At 40.2% G+C, this 19,116-nt stretch overlaps 1 long non-coding RNA gene across 1 annotated transcript in view; it reads right to left on the reverse strand.

Moving 5' to 3' along the window:
• Positions 1-18,597, reverse strand: part of LOC307219789 — a 54,845-nt gene extending 36,248 nt beyond the window's left edge. Inside the window, exon 1 of the long non-coding RNA XR_013840559.1 lies at positions 18,336-18,597. This is a non-coding gene — a long non-coding RNA (uncharacterized lncRNA). The remainder of the gene's footprint in view (positions 1-18,335) is intronic.
• Between the last annotated feature and the right edge of the window lie 519 nt (positions 18,598-19,116).

The raw sequence follows: 19,116 nt of genomic DNA on the forward strand, positions 1-19,116 counted from the left end.
TCTTTCCCTTCTTGTGTGTTTTTTTCTAAGTTGCTTCGGACTCCATCTTGGTGCCTTAGAGGAAAGGCCCACCATAAGTCTGATTTCATTTATTTATTTATTTATTTATTTGAGGTGATTTATGAGTCAACGGCTACAAGATGTCTAAGAGCCAAAAAGGCATAGCATAAAGCAAAACAATACATTTTGATAATCCACAAACGGACCCAGCAGAAAAAAAGAAAAAAGAAAAAGTCAGCCACAACAATATTTCAACAAATGGGCCCTCAGCCAACTAGGCATAATCCATCAAATGCCAGGTAGACCTCATCTCAATACATTTTTTTTCTTTAATACATGGATGGGAAACCTGCGTTGATAAACCACAACTCCCATCATCCCTAACCATTGGTCTGACTAGGCTGATGGGAGCCAGAGTCCAACAGAATCTGGATTGTTAAAGTTTCCCTATCCCTAATGAAAAGCAGTCATGGAAGGCTTCAATCTTTAGTGGAGGACTGAACAAGAGGTTGCCTTCCCTTTCTTCTGTTTCCCTTCCCAAAATACATTCTCAGCTAACCAATGCAAGAAATAGCACGGGTACCTTTTCCCCCTGGGGTGGAAAAGCCACAGGAAAATGGCCAGGGGGGGAAAACGCAACCCAGTCACCAATCAAGATATCACAGCTTCTTTGAACAATGATGCTTTAAAAAATAAACAAATGTGGTGACTGCTGCATTTAAGTTCCACATAACGTTTAGGTTGACCCTGTCCCAGCCACTAACAAGGTGACTGCACTAAACATGCAGCCCCCATCACTTAACACAGGACAAGAGTAGTGGCTGGTACTGTGATGGCCTGGGAATCCATTTCAGAGGCTGAACCGGAGGAATCCCAGCCTGCACAGGAGTCCCCGCCTCAAGGGCCGGCTGAGCTGGGGCAGGGCCTTGATTCTGAAGCGCCTGCACCTGTGCCGGATCCTCAGGAGCAGGCACCAGGTGAATCCACTCTGGCTCCGGAGGTGGTTGAGGACTCAGTGCCTACAGGTGAGTCTCCCCCTGGGTCCAGTAACCCTTCAGCCTCTCCTGAACTGCAGAGGCTCAGGGCAGAGAGGCAGAGGGAACTGGTTTCTCCCAGGAGGAGTGCTCGCCTTAAGGCCAGGAGAGGCGGGTCTCCTGGAGGCCGGGACCGCCCCTGGCCTCAGAGAAGATAAAGGCCAGTCAGCCCGGTCTCAGGTTGTGGGAGCAACGTCGTTGAAGAGCTGTTTCGGCCAGCATCCAGTCCTGTTCCCCCAGAGTTCCTGTCCTTGCCCGGCTTCTCACTGTGGACCCCGCTTCGCCCATGGAGGACTGTCTGCCAACCCTCAACTCAGGTCCTGGACCTTGCCCCACGGTAACCTCCCCCCTGGACCAGCACAGGTACCCATTGGGGTGGAAAACGGAGCCAGAGCCATTGACAGGCAAATTAAAGTTTTGTCCCCAAGAGTTCTACAAAGGACAACAGTCGGACTAAGGCATGGGTAGGCAAACTAAGGCCCGGGGGCCAGATCTGGCCCAATCACTTTCTAAATCTGGCCCGCGGACAGTCCAGGAATCAGCGTGTTTTTACATGAGTAGAATGTGTCCTTTTATTTAAAATGCATCTCTGGGTTATTTGTGGGGCATAGGAATTCGTTCATTTTATTCTTCTTCAAAATATAGTCCGGCCCCCCCACAAGGTCTGAGGGACAGGCCCCCCTGCTGAAAAAGTTTGCTGACTCCTGGGTGAGTGGGGCCGTATGCCTGCTGTGCCCGATACCACCCCTGAATTTTTGAGGGGGATGGGGGCATTAGGCACAAAACCCTCCCGTGGGTCGGCACTCCTTGACGCCATCTCTGACCTGCGCCACTAGCTGCGAGAACTTCAAAAGAAATGATTTGGCATGAAGGAACGCACATACTTCAGGAAATGAGGAGGAGTGAATACTGCAATAAAGAGGTCTCTGGAAAAACAAGATTTAATTTATGAGAAGATACGGTATGGCAAAGACTGATGGGGGAGGGGGGAAAACGTTTTATTTTTACTTATGTGATTAACCCCAAGAATCCCCTCCCTTCAAGAGTCAAAAGCCAGAAATGAGGTTTTAAGGACTTAAGCTGTGAATCTAAGGCTGTGTGGAGATAAACTTTCGAATCAAAGTATGTTTTTAGAAGACTGTGGAAAGTATAAGAGCTTTGCTCCTACGCAGTCAAAAATGTCGCCGTCGCCATCTTGGGAAGCTCTGTCGGAGGAATAAGCCTGGGAGGACAGTGAATATCATGGGAGAGACTCATCAAAGGGGCTTTAAGTACGACAGAGCTATGAATTTACGAGGGAAAAAGTGATCTTATCTCCGAAGGTGATGATTTATGGGAACCATCTGGATGGAGGTTCACGACGGGAAATCTACGCAGGAGCATTACCGGTGTATATCGGCTTAAGGAGACCATCAGGAGAGACCATAAAGGACAAAGAGAAAACATTTGATTAAGAAGTGATGTGGAAACAGCAAGATAAGACTGGAAAGAACTATGAATATGTGTTTGGACTGTTTGAACATCTATTTGGACTTATTTGGACTGATTTGGACATTAATGCAGAAGTAATGATTAGATCAGAATCCCTCCTCAGATCTGGAAGTATGGGACCCCCCCAACAAAATTTAAAAATTCGGCACTGTAATTTGGAATCTATGTGATGTGGTTTGATTCAATGTGATTGGCCGGTTAATAAAAATTTATTTTTTAAAAAAATGAAAAAGTTTGCTGACCCCTGGTCTAAGGAGAAGGCATCTGGCTGGCAGTGCTAATCTCAGGACTGGCTGCAGGTATGAAAGCAGGCAGGTGGGGTCTGGCTGAGGACAGCAGCCTATGGTTGGTGGGGCACTGTCCCATTGGTCCTAATGGACCAGCCTCCAGTGCACTGCAACACTATGGAGGCTCCAGTCACAAACTCATAATGCTAGGCCGAGGCTGCATAGCTGGTGCTCTTTTGTTCTTGTGGTAAAGGGTTCTGTGCACACCCAGCACCGAAGAGCATTAAGAACACAAGAACTTAAGAAGAATCTTCTGAATCAGGCCAATGGCCCATCTAGTCTAGCATCCTGTTCTCACAGTGGCCTGTGAGAAACCTGCACGCAAGATCTGAGCATAAGAGCAGACTTCCATCCTGTGGTTTCTGGCAACTGGTATACATAAGTGTTGCTGCCTCCAGCATTAAATAGTCAGTGGCCCTTCAAAAGTGGAAGAGACAGAGCTTGCCCCCCCAATGCAATGTCTCTATTGTGGGAGAATGCCATGAGGTTGCATGAGAAGACTTGGAATGTGGAACTCCCTCCCCACCTTCCTTCAGAACTTTTGTTACCTCATTAACTGAGCTAAATTTATTCCAGTGTTTTCACTCCAATGTGCTGTATAGAAGTTAAATTTTGGGAATATGGGCAGGGCTTTTTCGGTTTTAATTGTCTTTTTATGTGCTGTAATGCACTTGGGGATATTCTGACGAATGGCAAAGGAGGAATAAAATGTTGTATCCAGTGTTGACTTCCACTTGGATAACAAGTGGCTCCCAGTACGTTTCTGAGCACAATTCAAAGTGTTGGTGCTGACCTTTAAAGCCCTAAACGGCCTCGGCCCAGTATACCCGAAGGAGTGTCTCCACCCCCATCATTCAGCTGAGGTCCAGCGCTGAGGGCCTTCTGGAGGTTCCCTCACTGCGAGAAGTGAGATTACAGGGAACCAGGAAGACGGCCTTCTTGGTAGTGGCGCCCGCCCTGTGGAACGCCCTCCCATCAGATGTCAAGGAAATAAACAATCATCTGACTTTTGGAGACATCTGAAGGCAGCCCTGTTTAGGGAAGTTTTTAATGTTTGATGTTTTATTGCATTATTATTATTATTATTATTATTATTATTATTATTATTATTATTATATTCTGTTGGGAGCAACCCAGAGTGGCTGGGGAAACCCAGCCAGATGGGTGGAGTATGTATGTATGTATGTATGTACGTATAAATAAGGATAACAGGACTTCTCCTTCCTCTCCATTCCCCTACAGTCCCCTGTGTCCCCCTCAAAATCTGCTCCACAGGGTTTTGGGACCCTCAGAGGGTTTTGGGACCCTCTGAGGCTGATTGGAAGGCCTTCAGGAAGAGGAGAGGAATGGGGAAGTCTCTTGCATGAGTGGAATTCTGTGTTGGATGTAATGATGACTAAACAATTTACCAGACTGCTGTTCTACTATGGTATATATTGTGACATGAGAGGGAAGGAAAATGGAGCATTGGCCACCTTCACGTAGCACTGGAAGTTGTTGGGGATTCTAACAGGGAATCTTGGTCTGATCTATCAAAGCTCTTCTGATATCTTCATGCAAGAGTGATACTCAAGGCTACTTAGTACAGATTTGTTTATGCCTTCACTGCTAAGAGATCCTGCATGTGCTCTGTTTGCTCTGTAAATTTATAGAACATCAACGAGCTATGGGCAGTCCATGCCCATGGACTACATAATATGGTTTACATAATACGTGGACCAGCCTTCCTCTATTATACCAAAATAAAGCCATGTTTATACTTGGAAGGTAAATGGTTTTTAAGCTTCCTGGCTGCAAGGCTAAAAAAAAAAAACACTCTGCTGTAATCATGCCCTTATTACAAAATTAATGGATCTTCACACATGGACAGGTGTGCAAAAAGAAAGAAAGTAATGTGGGAATTTCACCTGTATAGTTCCAGTGCATTGTAATACTTTCCACCTTGCACCTGAGATCCATTCAGAATACTTTTTCAATTTTTGTGAATGATGGCTTGATACTTCCCCACCCACTTCATTAGATGTCAGTATTTAATCTTATTGCTTACCTGCTGTATATTTTGTATATTTTTAAAGCATTAATTGTTGGCATTAGTTTGAGATTTGGGATAATTTATAACAAATATAGTCATAAATGAGTGTAACACTGTTGCAGATAATTGGGCATAGGTATAATTATTTTACCTAGGAGTTGTACCACCATCCTGACCTCTGAGTGCAACTAAAGCTTGATAAAAAGGCATAATTAGTTACCATTAAACAAGCAGAGTCTTTCTTGATTTATTGTTTATCAGCAGCAAACTTGCATGGCTTCCTCAGGGAAGCGATGTGGGATTTTGCAAATGACTTCTAAATGCTATTGTTTCCCCATCATTGGTAGGGAGATAATATTTCACACAGGCCTTTTGCAGCTTAATTGTTTATAAATAATTTTCAGATTTTTTGGTAATGAAGTGTTCAGTATTTTGTGAAGAAACACACACATTTTTTTTAGAATATTTGGGATCAGATTCCACTAGCAGGTCCCACTAGTGGAAATCCGCACAAGGGCTTCCAGTAGCACTAATAATAATAATAATTTCAACAGATTTAAAACAGAATAAAACATTAAAAACTTCCCTAAACAGAGCTGCCTTCAGATGTCTTCTGAAAGTCAGTTAGTTTTTTGTTTCCTTGACACCTGATAGGAGAGCGTTCCACAGGGCGGGCGCCACCCTAATGAAGGCCCTCTCTCTGGTTCCTGGGGCTATCTTCTCCCCACCCCCCATGCTCCTCAGTTGACTCTAGGGAGTCAGCAGAACCCTCAGAACAGTATGTGTAGAGAAAACAGGTGTGTAGAGAATGAGCTCCGAATCAGAAGACTCTATATTAGAGAATAGTTTCAGGTGGGTAGTAATAACACCTATCCTATTCATCAAGTTGCTGACACTGAAACCCATTTACATGCATGCAAACTGTGTGGCATATAAGTCACATCTGTAAAACATGGACACATGTTTTAAAGAAACACTATACATTTCTGAATTTTACTGTCACAGAGAGCTGGTAAGATGATTTGTGGACATCATGACTCTAAAGAAAGAATGAAGACCAACAGACTTGATCAATTTCATTTTTTTTGTTTGGTTTAGTAAGTCCTGTGAATTATCACGTGAATGCTACATGTTTTGCAGTGAGGATTTTGTGACAGGACAGGCTTTGTTCAGACCTGGCCTATGCCATTTGCAGTTTCTAGGTCCCTATCTAGAATCAACATACAAAAGAAAATGGTGCACAAAAACATAAGGCACCAAGAAAGAGTGAGTGGTTTATGGGTATAATTAGCTGATCTGCAAGGGCACATTTATCATGGTCTAATATTCTGCCACCAGAACCAATATAATTTTAATGAACATTTTAACTCTGTCATGTGACAAAATCTATATTAGAAAAAAGTGCTTTAGAGCACATCTATTTGCTTAAACTTACTACTCTAAGGTGAGTGTGTGTCACATTTTGGTCCAATGTGTGTTAAAACATGTTGCAAAATTTATCAAATGCAAAAAAGTAAAGGCGTCTAAATGATTGGGGCTCCCCTTTGAGCTTGATGCCTAGGGCAAATGCCCCCCCACTCCTCACCTGCAACTCTGATTGACCCTCTATATATCTGTAGACAGAAGGTGCTGAAAAACCCTCCTCATTATCTCTTTTCTTGCTCCTTGTATTGCCACCATGTTATATTTATCTGAATAAAAGAATGATTTTCACTGTAAATTGGTCTACGAGGCTTGGGTTGAAATCTATCCTTGCCACATCTCAGCAAGTTTCAATTTTAAATAAAGCTCATCATACAAAGTCTGAATGCAACATATTGTTAGACTACTTTAAAACAAGACATAAGATGGTTGTAATCGTCACTATATTTTCAGGTTATTGTGCAACATTTTAATATTGATGTTAACTTTAATATGTTTTGTATTTTAACTTTTATATGTTTTAGAGTATGGCTGTATATTTCTCTTGATCTTATTGACTTATTCTTTTGTAAAACGCTGTGAGTTTTTTACAATCAGTGTATAAATTTCATGAATAACTGTACTTCCCATTTCTTCCTTACTTTTTCCTTTCACATTTTAATGATATTTAAATTTTGCTGTATGATTTCATATGGTTATGGGCTACACAATAAAATTACTATTTTGGGTATCATGTGTCCATGGGTACACACAGTGAAGTACACTTCGTTTTTGATAGGCTCAAATACTTGTTTCTAATTTTTATTTTAGAATGTTTTTAGGATGGTCCTGAATTATTTGGAGTTGTATAATATAAAATCAGGTTAAAGGTCTTATAACAACAATAAACTATGTTCACATTGCTGTATGCCAGACTACAACCTCCATCACCCCCAGCAGGCATAATCAATAGTCAGGGGTGATTGGAGTTGTAGTCCAAAAACAACTGGTTGTATGCTCCCCCCAAAAAAAATTCAATGTATGTGTGAATTTGTCCTGAGACCAAGAATGCCCATCCAGCATTCTTCTTATCTTTGGGTTAGAATGTTTCCATACATCTGTAAGTGAGGGATAACTTTTAAAATGCTGCCTCCCCTCCCCCGCCACAAAAAACCCTATTCACTTCATAGGCATGGAACTTGGGTGAGAGATTAAAACATACTATTCTGTCTTGCACATTGAAATGCTAAAATCCAAGCAAAGCTTCACTATATAATTCTTCTTGAAGTCTAAACTGCCCTGAGTGTAAGGATGGGAACCTGTGGTCCTCCAGATGTTTGTTGGACTACAACTCCCATCAGCCCCAGCCAGCAAAGTCAATGGTCAGGAATGATGGGAGTTGGAGTGCAACAAACATCTGAAAGGCTGCACCTTCCCTGTCCTTATACAGTGGTTCCTCGCAAGATGAAATTAATCCGTTCCGCGAGTCTCTTCATCTAGCGGTTTTTTCGTCTTGCGAAGCAAGCCCATTGACGGCTTAGCGGATTAGCGCTATTAGCGGCTTTTAGCGGCTTATCGGCTTAGCGGATAAGCAGATAAGCGGCTTAGCGGCTTAGAAAAGGGGGGGGGAGGAAAAAACCCCGCAGGAACTCGCAAGACATTTTCGTCTTGCGAAGCAAGCCCATAGGAAATTCGTTTTGCGAAGCACCTCCAAAACGGAAAACCCTTTCGTCTAGCGGGTTTTCCGTCTTGTGAAGCATTCGTCTTGTGGGGCACCACTGTATATTCCCTTATATATATTCCCTGTCCGCCCTAGTCAGACATGATAGCCCGGCTTTTTATGAATCCTCAACTGCGTAGATAGTAAATTTGCATTTCCTCTTTAAAATGTGGCAAGTTTTCTGCTGTTTTTCTTTTCTCTCTCTTGTCTGAGCTCATCCTCTTCTTGGATATTTTCTTTTGTTTTCATGTCAGGAATGCTAGAGAATTACAAGGAGAGAGGCAGAAGGATTTTAAAGAATGTAATGGAAAATAACACTTAATCTTTCAATAAAATACTGCTAACAAAAACATAGAACAGGACAAGTCATTACATAAGTAATATGCAATTTACTTTGCCCTTAATAGGAACTGCTTGAGACCTTAGGAATGTACGATAAAACTACCAAATCACGGTTTGTCTATTCAGAAGCTTCCAATGGGGCCTGCAAAAATGTTGTATGCATGCCAGCATAGTGGTTTGCCTGTGTTTCTGAAAAATCTGTGAATAGAAGGTAACAACAAACACTCTTTAAATTAAAAATAAAAATAACCAGCACATCCTGTTGATTTGCAGGGCAGCCTGTGCTTAATGTATTGCTTTCTGCCTTCTTGCCTAATATAGAACATCTCCCATATTGCGAAGATTGGATCAGGGGTGTGGGTATCTGTCTGATGATAGCTGGTAAGGTAAAGGTAAAGGTACCCCTGCCCGTACGGGCCAGTCTTGACAGACTCTGGGGTTGTGTGCCCATCTCACTTAAGAGGCCAGGGGCCAGCGCTGTCCGGAGACACTTCCGGGTCACGTGGCCAGCGTGATATCGCTGCTCTGGCCAGAGCCAGAGCCAGAGCCGCACACGGAAACGCCGTTTACCTTCCCGCTGGTAAGCGGTCCCTATTTATCTACTTGCACCCGGAGGTGCTTTCAAACTGCTAGGTTGGCAGGCGCTGGGACCGAGCAGCGGGAGCGCACCCCGCCGCAGGGATTCGAACCGCCGACCTTTCGATCGGCAAGCCCTAGGCGCTGAGGCTTTAACCCACAGCGCCACCTGCGTCCCTGATGATAGCTGGTAGGTAGACTCAAAAGAGGGTAGAAAGGAAAGCTGTGGGTAACCAGAACAATACATATATCTCCCATTTCTCTTTCTATTTAGAATAGAAGGCATCCTCCGTGGTGAAAATATGGCATAATTCAGACACAGGGGCTAAAACTGAAACGCAAGAAGCCACTAAAGTCATATTGAACGGGTTACGCACCTTCCCCTTCCCAGTGGATGGCCAGTTCTAAGAGCAAAAGCAGACTGGGAAACATTGGATTGACGCCTACATTTGAACTCTCATGCTACTTGGACTTTGCCAACACATATTCCTCCAAAATGACATCTCTTTCTTTTACTCCTGTTCCAGTACGTGGCTGCATAACAGGCAACTTCATTCAACATATTCTCAGTCCTTATCCTTCTATTAAATGATAATGCTAGTAAGCAAATGAAAGACAACATACAGTCAGACAACATACAGTCATACCTCTTGTTGCGTTTGCTTCACGTTGCGGCTTTTGGGGTTGCGAATGCGGCAAACCAGAAGTGTATACTTCCGGGTTTTGCTGCATGTGCACACGCCGAAGTGTTCTGCAGGCTTCACGCATGCGCAGAAGCATTCTATGTGCTTTGCACATGTGCAGAAGCACTCTATTGCACTCTGCACTTGCGCAGAAGCACTGCTCTAGTTGCGAAAGGCACCCCAAAATGGATCGTGTCCACAGCTAGAGGGACCACTGTACATAGAGTAGATGAGAAATAAACGTGTCCATGGTCCGCTTGAATCAAGCAAGGACCTCAACAGATGTCGTTGAGCATAACAGCAAAATAATTTGACTTGTGGAAACAGACCATCTAGCCAGTATATGTTGCTGTTTTTATTCTGATGCTGCTGTAACTGCTTCAAGCTTTTATGCCTGCCTTCTATTTTTATTTTCGGAGAGAGGCTTCTTCTGAATGTGCAGCACATTTTAGTATTGCATCTAATAGTTATTGCTAAGTTATCCTGTGTGCATTTTTATCTAATGCACACCACAACTTCTTGAGGCACTGGATTCCATACAACGCAAGTGACAGTGGTGAAAGAAAAGCGCATAAGGCTCATATAATAAATGCCATATTAAATTTGACACCTTAAAAAAATCTGCTGGTATGTGGGCACTATGTGTATCTTGTGGTCCTTCTTGACCTTATGTCAAAGATGGGGAACCTGCTCCCATCAGCTGTAGCCAGGATGGCAAAAAGCCAGGATTGTGGGAGTTACAGTCCAACAATACTTGGAGAGTCACAAGTTCCACACCTTTGCCTTATGATGAATTCACAGTTGGAAGAATTGGATGGTTTGGCAAAGTCCATACATTTGTATATATTATGCATTTGTATGCCAGGCTGAGCATTTCCACCAGGTTGTATAATTTAACATTCCTTCAGCATCCACATCATTCTTAACAGAATACAGAATGACGCTGCCTACAGTTCAAATTAGATAGACTGGACTGAAAGATGGTGAAGATGCAATGGGAGGAAGTCCACCTGCAGTATCAAAAGCCTGGTTCTGCTGAAAGCTTGTAGAAAGAATTTTGGTAGGTATTTTTGGAGTACATAATTTAGTGTGAACTTAATGGAGTTTGTTTGTTTTTAAAAAGAATAGATTCTAATGGCTGTACTTTCCATAAATGCCATGGTTTTCAAAATGAAAATAATAAGAACCAATTTTTATCACTTAATGCAAGAGCTTCCTTCAGTCCTCAACATATAAGTATGTGTGTATCTAAGAGCGATATATATTTTGTCTACTTTTCTTGAATATTTGTTCTCATTATTTATTTATTTATGTAATAAAATTCATACACTGCTTGATTGCTTAAAAAAAAGACTCAAAGCAGTTTACAAGAAGATTAAACAATAAGATCATTAAAAAAAATACTACCCTACTTTAAAACATACAAAAGCTAAAATGCTAAAACATGCTTGAAATCAGTAGAGAGAAACTATTGATTACAAGCAATATCTTTAATATGACTGCTTGCATTTTGGTGAGTTCTTTAATGCAAATTACTTCACATAGTGCTATAGAAAATGTTCCCTGCCCTCCTTTTGTATAATTTTTTTAAAAAAGATTTGCTTGGATCCTTAGAAAGTTTCCCATCCATCTTGTGCCTCTACAGCCACCTGTGGTCTCCAGAAATGATCACTGGTGGGCAGCAGGTCTTCCTAAAAGAAAGAGGGACCACTAAGTTTTAATTTATATTTTTTTTAACTGTTGCTATATCTGTATTGTCCCTGTTAATACCTAATTGCAAATTCAAATCTATCCCTATCGTGTTTTATGACTTCCTTGATATTGTATGTGGGCTGGAACTGGTCTGTGACCAAAATAATAAATTCATTCAAAGAGGGACTGCCCCAAATAGCACTGAACATTCTAAAACAGGCATAGGCAATCTCAGCCCTCTAGATGTTTTTGATCTACAACTCCCATGATGCCTAGCTAATAGGACCAGTGGTCAGGGATGATGGGAATTGTAGTCTCAAAAAAACATATGGAGGGCCAAGTTTGCCTATGCCTGTTCTAAAAGAAGTTAACTTAAAGTTCAATCCTGTGTGTGTGTGTGTGTGTGTGTGTGCGCGCGCGCTCAGAATTAAGCCCCACTGACCTCAATGGCTCTCCCTTCCTGTTATGTACTGAGTCAAATAGGATCCAAACTGCAGCAGTCTGATTGGTCCTAGAACAATAGGATCCAAAAGGCAGCAGTCTGATTGGTCCTAGAACAATAGGATTCAGAATGCAGCAGTCTGATTGGTCCTAGAACAATGCAGCAGTATGATTGGTTGGCAGGAACCACCCAATCATGCTCCAGATTGAAGTGAATCCACAACCTGATTGGCTTACAGTAGAATTCCGGAATTAGCCAATCATGTGCAGCCCATTGTGTAAATAATGTATATAAAGCAGATACTTTAAGGGGACATTCATTCATTCCTCCTCACCACCATGAGCTGAATAAAGAGCATGAAATCACTTTGCGACTCTGAGTATATTTCACTTCCATTTAAGTATATAGGATTTCAGCTTTAAATAAGTTCAAAGAAGGAAGTTCATGGACCACGGTCTCCTGGTCCTCAAAAGAACATTCTAAGAGAAAAAGTGGGTTTGGGGAACATGTATTTTTTGAACTTCCTTAAGTTAATTTATCTTAGGATTCAAGCCACAGTGTTCAAACAAGGCTTCCCTGAACCAGAGCATACATGGGCCTTCTGTACTTGTGACCTTCATTGTTCACGTCAAGGGTGGGTGGAGCTCTTTGCAGAGCTGTCCCCCTTCTGGGAGGTTAATGCAGAAGGCCTTCTTAGCAGGGGAGCCCTACCTTATCCAGAAACCCCTGGAATTCTTTGTGCAATCAAAGTGAATACTTGGATTGCAAGAAGAAATATTTCACAGTATTCGCCATCCATTTACTCAGGCCTAATCTCTCTGAACCAGCCAAGGATCTCTACTGCATCCTTGAGAAGAACTGCATGAAGGAAGCCTCAGCTTCAATTCCTTGCATCTTCAGTTAAAATGGGATCTCAGGAAGACATTTGGGGAAACAGTTCTGCATGCCACCTTACATTGCCAATATGGGGGTAGCTGGATCAGTATAGCCTCACCCAGAATCAGGTGGGTTCATATGTTGATAAGTTTAAGCCTCAAATGGCCAGCTGCTTACTTACATCAAATGGAATTGGGAACAATTCGCCATAGAAGTCAATGACTAATGCTCCTGCTTATACCATCCACCTCTTTGTATCCGTCAAAATGAGTTTGTAGCAATGTGTCCAGTATAATAGCATTCACTAGAATTGCAAAGCTCTGGATTTAATTTCGGTGAGTACTCGACTTGTGCATAGCCTACAATAAAATACTATCCATTGTAAGTAAAGGTGTCAGAATTAACTCCTAAGTAATATTTGCTTATGCAGTGGAAAACCCCATTGACTTCACTGCATTGTTAATGCAAGTAAGATATTTCATGATTAAAGCTCTTTATACTTTAAAACACAACATTGATTTTTGTGAAATTACACAATGAAATTTAATATGCCTAAGTGATAACTGGGCTTTCTAGATGTTTCTCAGATATGTGCATTTAATATAGAGAATGTGTGTGTGCGGTTGTGTGTGTTTGTGCACACATACACACACATTTAAAGAAGGAAATTTCAGTGTGACAAAAGGACATAATGGGTTAAAAACTATGTAAATGTTACTCTAGTTAAATTACAGCTTGTTGTTCAGATGAATACTCTCCACTTCTCATATAGCTTTAAATTATGGACAAATGCTTGCAATTGTGAACTACCCTACATTGTGGCTGCCTGTTCCCAGGCTTCATCAACCCGAGCTGTCCAATGGGATTACTGTAAGCTTTCACGGCAGTCTGCCAGCCACTGATCAGAAATTCATATCCCTGGATGTTAGATTGCTCTCTTTATTCCATCCTTGTGATGGCTGTGATTGCTGTCATGGTGTTAGGTTAGAAATTAGCATTTTGTGGCCCAAATTTTGCCATCCAGAACATAATCAGTAAAGGGGGAAGGGAAGGGGGGGGGCAGTAAAAAAATAATAATCAAAGAATAGTAATTTCATCTGTCAAAGAAGAGAAATGCAGTGCTACCATGATACAGATGTCTACAAAACTTAGGCCAGGGAATGTTGTGGTATTTATGGTCTGATCTGGCAAAATGCATAGGGAGGTGGTCCTTTTTCAAACCCAAGTATGTGATAGCAGATTAATGGCTGTTCACAGCAGCAGCAGCAGCAGCAGCAGCAGCAGCAACAACAACAACAAGATACCCTAGCTTCAGGAATGTTTACAGGAAGGAAGGAAGGAAGGAAGGAAGGAAGGAAGGAAGGAAGGAAGATTTTTAACAGATAGTTTCAATGTCATGCTGAATTAATTTGAAGAGGCTGGTTAACAGGAGGCCAGAGATGGACTTGTTAGGATTGCTTTGGGTCTAGAGACAATAGTGGTATGTATGTAGTGAACTGCAATTTCCCTTTCTAGTTTACATGTCTGAGTCCCAAAAGGATGAATGCATATTGCACATAGGGAAGGCATATTTAACATAGGGTTGTTAAAAGGAAATAAACATGGATAAACGCCAGAAGTCTCTCTTCCCTCCCTCCCTGTTTTTTAAAATCAAATCATATTTAGCTATTGGAATTTTGATGAAGAAAAACACAGTTTAAGCTCTTTGGTGTTTTATGTTCAATATTCTTCCTATATTGCTTTTCTCAGGGTGTTGTATAGGATGCTATTAAACAGCCTTGCAGTAGTCACTGATCTGTTAATGTTCTGTCAAAACAATTCATTGATGGTTAATTACAGAAAATGATGTAAAGGAACTATTTATCTGAAGCTGTAGATAATATAAGGTAGGTCCTTGGTAGCTTGTTATTCTTTCTAGACACTTTGTGGACATGGTAATTCCCCCCCGCCCTGTCCTGTCATTAGTACTAAGCAAACTGGAAGGATTCTGACATGTGAGGTGCACAGATTCTGCAAGGAGCCTTGATTTTTATCCAGCCAAGCCTATCTGTCATCTTTAATCATGCAAAAAGCAGGATTACTTAATCATTTCATTTTATTGAAAAGAAAAAGATTTACATTAAAATGATGACATGGAAAGGAGGGGGGGGGGATTGAAAATGATTATCAAGAAAATGTAATGTGGAGACGAAAGCTCCATTGCTTTTGTGATGCTCATTTAAAGCAATGATCTAGTAAAGCTAAGATATAAAAGTAATGATGATGTTAGCTATTGGAGTATAACCATATTTCCTATGCATTTTAAAATGCATTTGAACGTAGTATCTGTTCTCAAGGGCAGCTCATCTCAGAGGCATTATTTTCCATCCCTCTTCTGCTTTTGTAAAATTGTACTTTTGCTAGATTTTGCTACCCTTGCTAGCATACAAGCCCTGCTAACAAGTGTGCTCTTTACTATTAATATGCACAAATTTATCTTTCTTGAATTGCCTTCAACTGTATGCCAGAATGAAATCCACTAATTAGATACCCAGCTTCTGAAATCTTAATGTCTTCTTTCTTCCAAATTTGAATGTACCGGTATGTATTTTTAGAAAGAGGGAAATTTATTAATTTCTCACATACTAAATTGTGAGTTTCCACCTCATGAGTTATGTTCAAGGGTCCTTTTAGCAAGCCTCAAACTATTATTTTTTTCAGTTTACTGTCTCTTGCCTTCACTCCTTGGTTCACAATCATGTTTCAAAAGCTTTAAATGTTTAAATGTCTGGTTAAATTCTGCATGTCACCTGTAAGAAATGGGGAGTACAACAGAAAGCCAAGTATTAGAACTTTTCTATGGTGAAATAAGTTTTGTTGGTTTTAGCAAATGAGGGTTCACAGGTGCTTTTCAAAATCCAACAAGTGTTATGCACCACCACAACCTGACTGAATGCATCACAGTTCTTTAATTTTTTAGATTTCAAGGCCCTAATCTGCATTAGTTGTGTCCTAGTTATTGGTAGTTAAAATCCACCAATCTGTGGTAAAATAACTGAATCAATTGCATATGTGAATGCAAAATTATACATATTTAAAATACATAAACATGCAATGATATCTGAATACGATCTAGGTTTTTGTCATTGACTTAATAAAACCTTACAATGATCAGATATGCTGACAATTTAGGATGTGAGCCTAAATGTACTGGCTTTCAAATAGGCTTCATCAAAATTAAAGAGACTTTGTTTGGACTGATTTGGAAGTATTACAACTGACATCTTCTCATAGATTGTTCGAGGGATACGACTTAACCGGTTTAAGGATAAAGTTGTGTGCAAAATTCTTTTTCTAGGTTTTATACATTTCAGCTTCTCATTCCTCTTCAATTTCAACATCAGTGCAATGGAAACCTAGGAATTACAGTACAGAGAAAATGATACTGCACCGAGAAGGAAATACTATATATCAGTTGCTTTTGTAATGCCAACAGGTTTGAAGCTTGCTACTGGCTTGTTTGTTGTATTGAAGCTATAATCGCTTGACTATCGGGTTGCTTCTGTGAGAATGGCTTGATAGGTAACTTTCTGTAGCAGCAAAATAATTAAAGTGTCATGGAATACATATGTGTGTGTGTGTGTGTGTGTGTGTGTGTGTGTGTGTTATTTTGATGCATGCCAGTCAAAACTTTCACAAGCTAGGAATGAGTCTGATTTAAAACACAGTATTATTAATTCAAATATTTATATATTGGTAAAGGTTTTTATAGTACTAGAACAATCTTTAAATTGGAATGTTTTTTCCTATTTAAACTGAACTCTAATGCTGTCTCAAGACTCTGTTTTCCTAGTATTCTATATGATGATCTTTGAAATGTAGCTACATTTAGGTCTGAACGGTTTAAGAATAAATATAAATTAGCATCTCCCCTCTAAACTCTAAAGCAGGCTTCCAACTCTTTTGAGGGTCTAGCATGTAAAACTGGCAATGTGAAATACATATCTGCTTCCCTTAGTTATGAAGCAAACACCAAAATGTCATTGAACAAATATTTCAGTGCAATTTGGCTTCCAAGTAATGTAAGTAGTTTTCCATTTTCTTATGCTTAGTTTTGATAGTACTTTATATAGTTGTATGCAGGTTCCTATTTGCTCTGAAATATTTTTTTTCCGGGCTGATGTATTATCACATGTGTTTTGTATTTACATAGACATGTTGAATTTTTGTTTGACTTCCTTGCAACTAACAGCAAATTTTGTTTTCCATCCTTTGTCATTTACAGCTTGTGCTAAAGTAATTGTACATTTATTTAAAATGTTTTCTTATTAATGCATAGGCCCAAATATTTTCTTGCTGGACATTAATGGCCTTGAACTTAATGGAACTCTTTGGAGTTGGATAGGATTGACGGCCACAGTGCATAATTTAAACCTGTATCTGATTAACCTTTGACTACAAAACTGGATAGTGTGTGTGTGTGTGTGTGAGAGAGAGAGAGAGAGAGAGAGAGAGAAAGAGAGAAAGAAAGAAAGACAACTTGGGTATATTTGGGTTTCTTACACTTAGAAACAATGGAAATTTGAGTTTAGACACCTGTTATGCTTATGCTGCAAAAAGTTTAAATTCTGACTTTGAGCACATCTTTGTTTAATACTTCACATGTGATTATGCTCACAATCAACACTGCATAAAACGTTGATCATATTACAATGATTTTAACAGGTTATATTGTTGTCAGCATTAATTTATATCTCATTTCCTAATACTTCCCTACCCTTAAAAACTAAGCAAAGATAACATGGCATTTTAAGCATCTCTTAAGCATATTTCCAAAAATGAGCTCTAGAAACTACAATGGTGTTGCTATAAGATTTAAACAATAGGTGGCAGTGTTACCTAGATACAATTTCCTTTGGATTTTTAAAAGGATGGAAGCACTTAGAACGGTCGGTGTGTTGTTGTTACTGTACATAATTGCAGGTATAAGCAAATTTAATCTGGTTCAAGATATATTACAAAACTTTCCCTACCAAGTTATGGCTTTTTTCAAAAAAACAAACGACCAACATACGCAATAGTCTTTTCATATCCCCCTATTAAATATTACCAATTAGAACATTATACAGCCTTAATAGGTTCCTATTGTGTAGCTGATCATAGATTTCATCAAATTTAATAGCAGCTTGTACACAGAAATCTTCAATTGTACTTTTAAAAAAAAAAATCCTTAAATTAAAAGTAACACACAACATCAATAGAAAACAGTGGCTACAATATTCAAGAATAGCTGTGGTGAATCCTTTTCGGGAAATTAACAATCCATAAAATTAGAACCAGTTTAACACCCAGGTGTTGTATGCAATAGAACTTGAAAACTTACAGTCCTTACTACATCATTAGCCTGAATGAACACCCATATGGATACTTATTGCCTATACCGTTCCACCCATATCTATATGATCTGTATCTTATTTTTTCTCCACATTTCTATGCAAGAGCTTCTTTTTCTTATGCAATATCTTCAAGGAAAGTAGCATCCCAAACCAAAATGCGAAGTGGCATTATTTACAAGGGAGATGCGTGCCTAAATCCAATATGCCAATACACATATTTGCCTGAAGTGTAAAAACACACACACACATACAACAACCCACGTAATAAAGGCTGAAGCAGTACAAAAATGGAAAATGGTTGTAGTTAGCTTAAATGGGTTTGATGACACAAATGTGTATCTAAGATATGGCAATTTCAGCATGAAATAAAAACACCATACTGACCACTGCAGGATCCCTGCTCCATGTTTATGTCGTCTACTTCTAGGATACAGCTTTTCTATTGTGCCTTCGCCAAGAAATACATGCATCACTGTGTGCTAGAGGCATTCATTCTATACTTTTAGTAGCCTTTTCTTTAAATCAGAAAGCATTTGCTGAGAGATACCTTAGTGGCCTAATCGGTACTAACCATTTTTATTTTTATTTTGCTCGATAACCAGTTTATTTTTTTTATCTAAAAATTAGCATATTTCTAGGTCGGGTGGGGGGAGAGAGAAGGAAGATATAGGATAATCATGCTGGGGAAAGGAGATAGCGATGGATAGCAGGCATGATGAAATGTGTCTGATAGGGTCGTTTTCTTCTGTACCACCATTTCCTTGCTGCTGTGGGATTACAGAAAATGGTGGCTTCTTATACTTTATGGAAAATGTAAATTTTACGGTATAACCTTTCTGTGGAATATGGATTTGCAACATCTCTGCTGCCGTCCAGTTTGCCATGTCAAATTTAGCAACAATATTGGCAATATTCTGTATACATACAGAAAGGCGTCATCAAATTGGAAGGCAGCATTTCCTTAAAACTGGAAATTATGGATTCAGTTACTAATAAGAACTAATGCTGACCAATCTTGTATGATGGAAAATTACAACCTTATCTGCAATACTGTGGCACCCCCCCCTCAAAAGCCCAGTCTTGTTACCAAACAATTCTAATATGTGGAATAATTCAGAAAGGAAATAAAGTTTTCAGTGCTTGCTTTCTGTGGCCACCCAGTCTC

The sequence above is a fragment of the Podarcis cretensis genome, assembly GCF_951804945.1.
Source record: "Podarcis cretensis genome assembly, chromosome: 7".
Classification (NCBI taxonomy): Eukaryota; Metazoa; Chordata; class Lepidosauria; order Squamata; family Lacertidae; genus Podarcis; species Podarcis cretensis.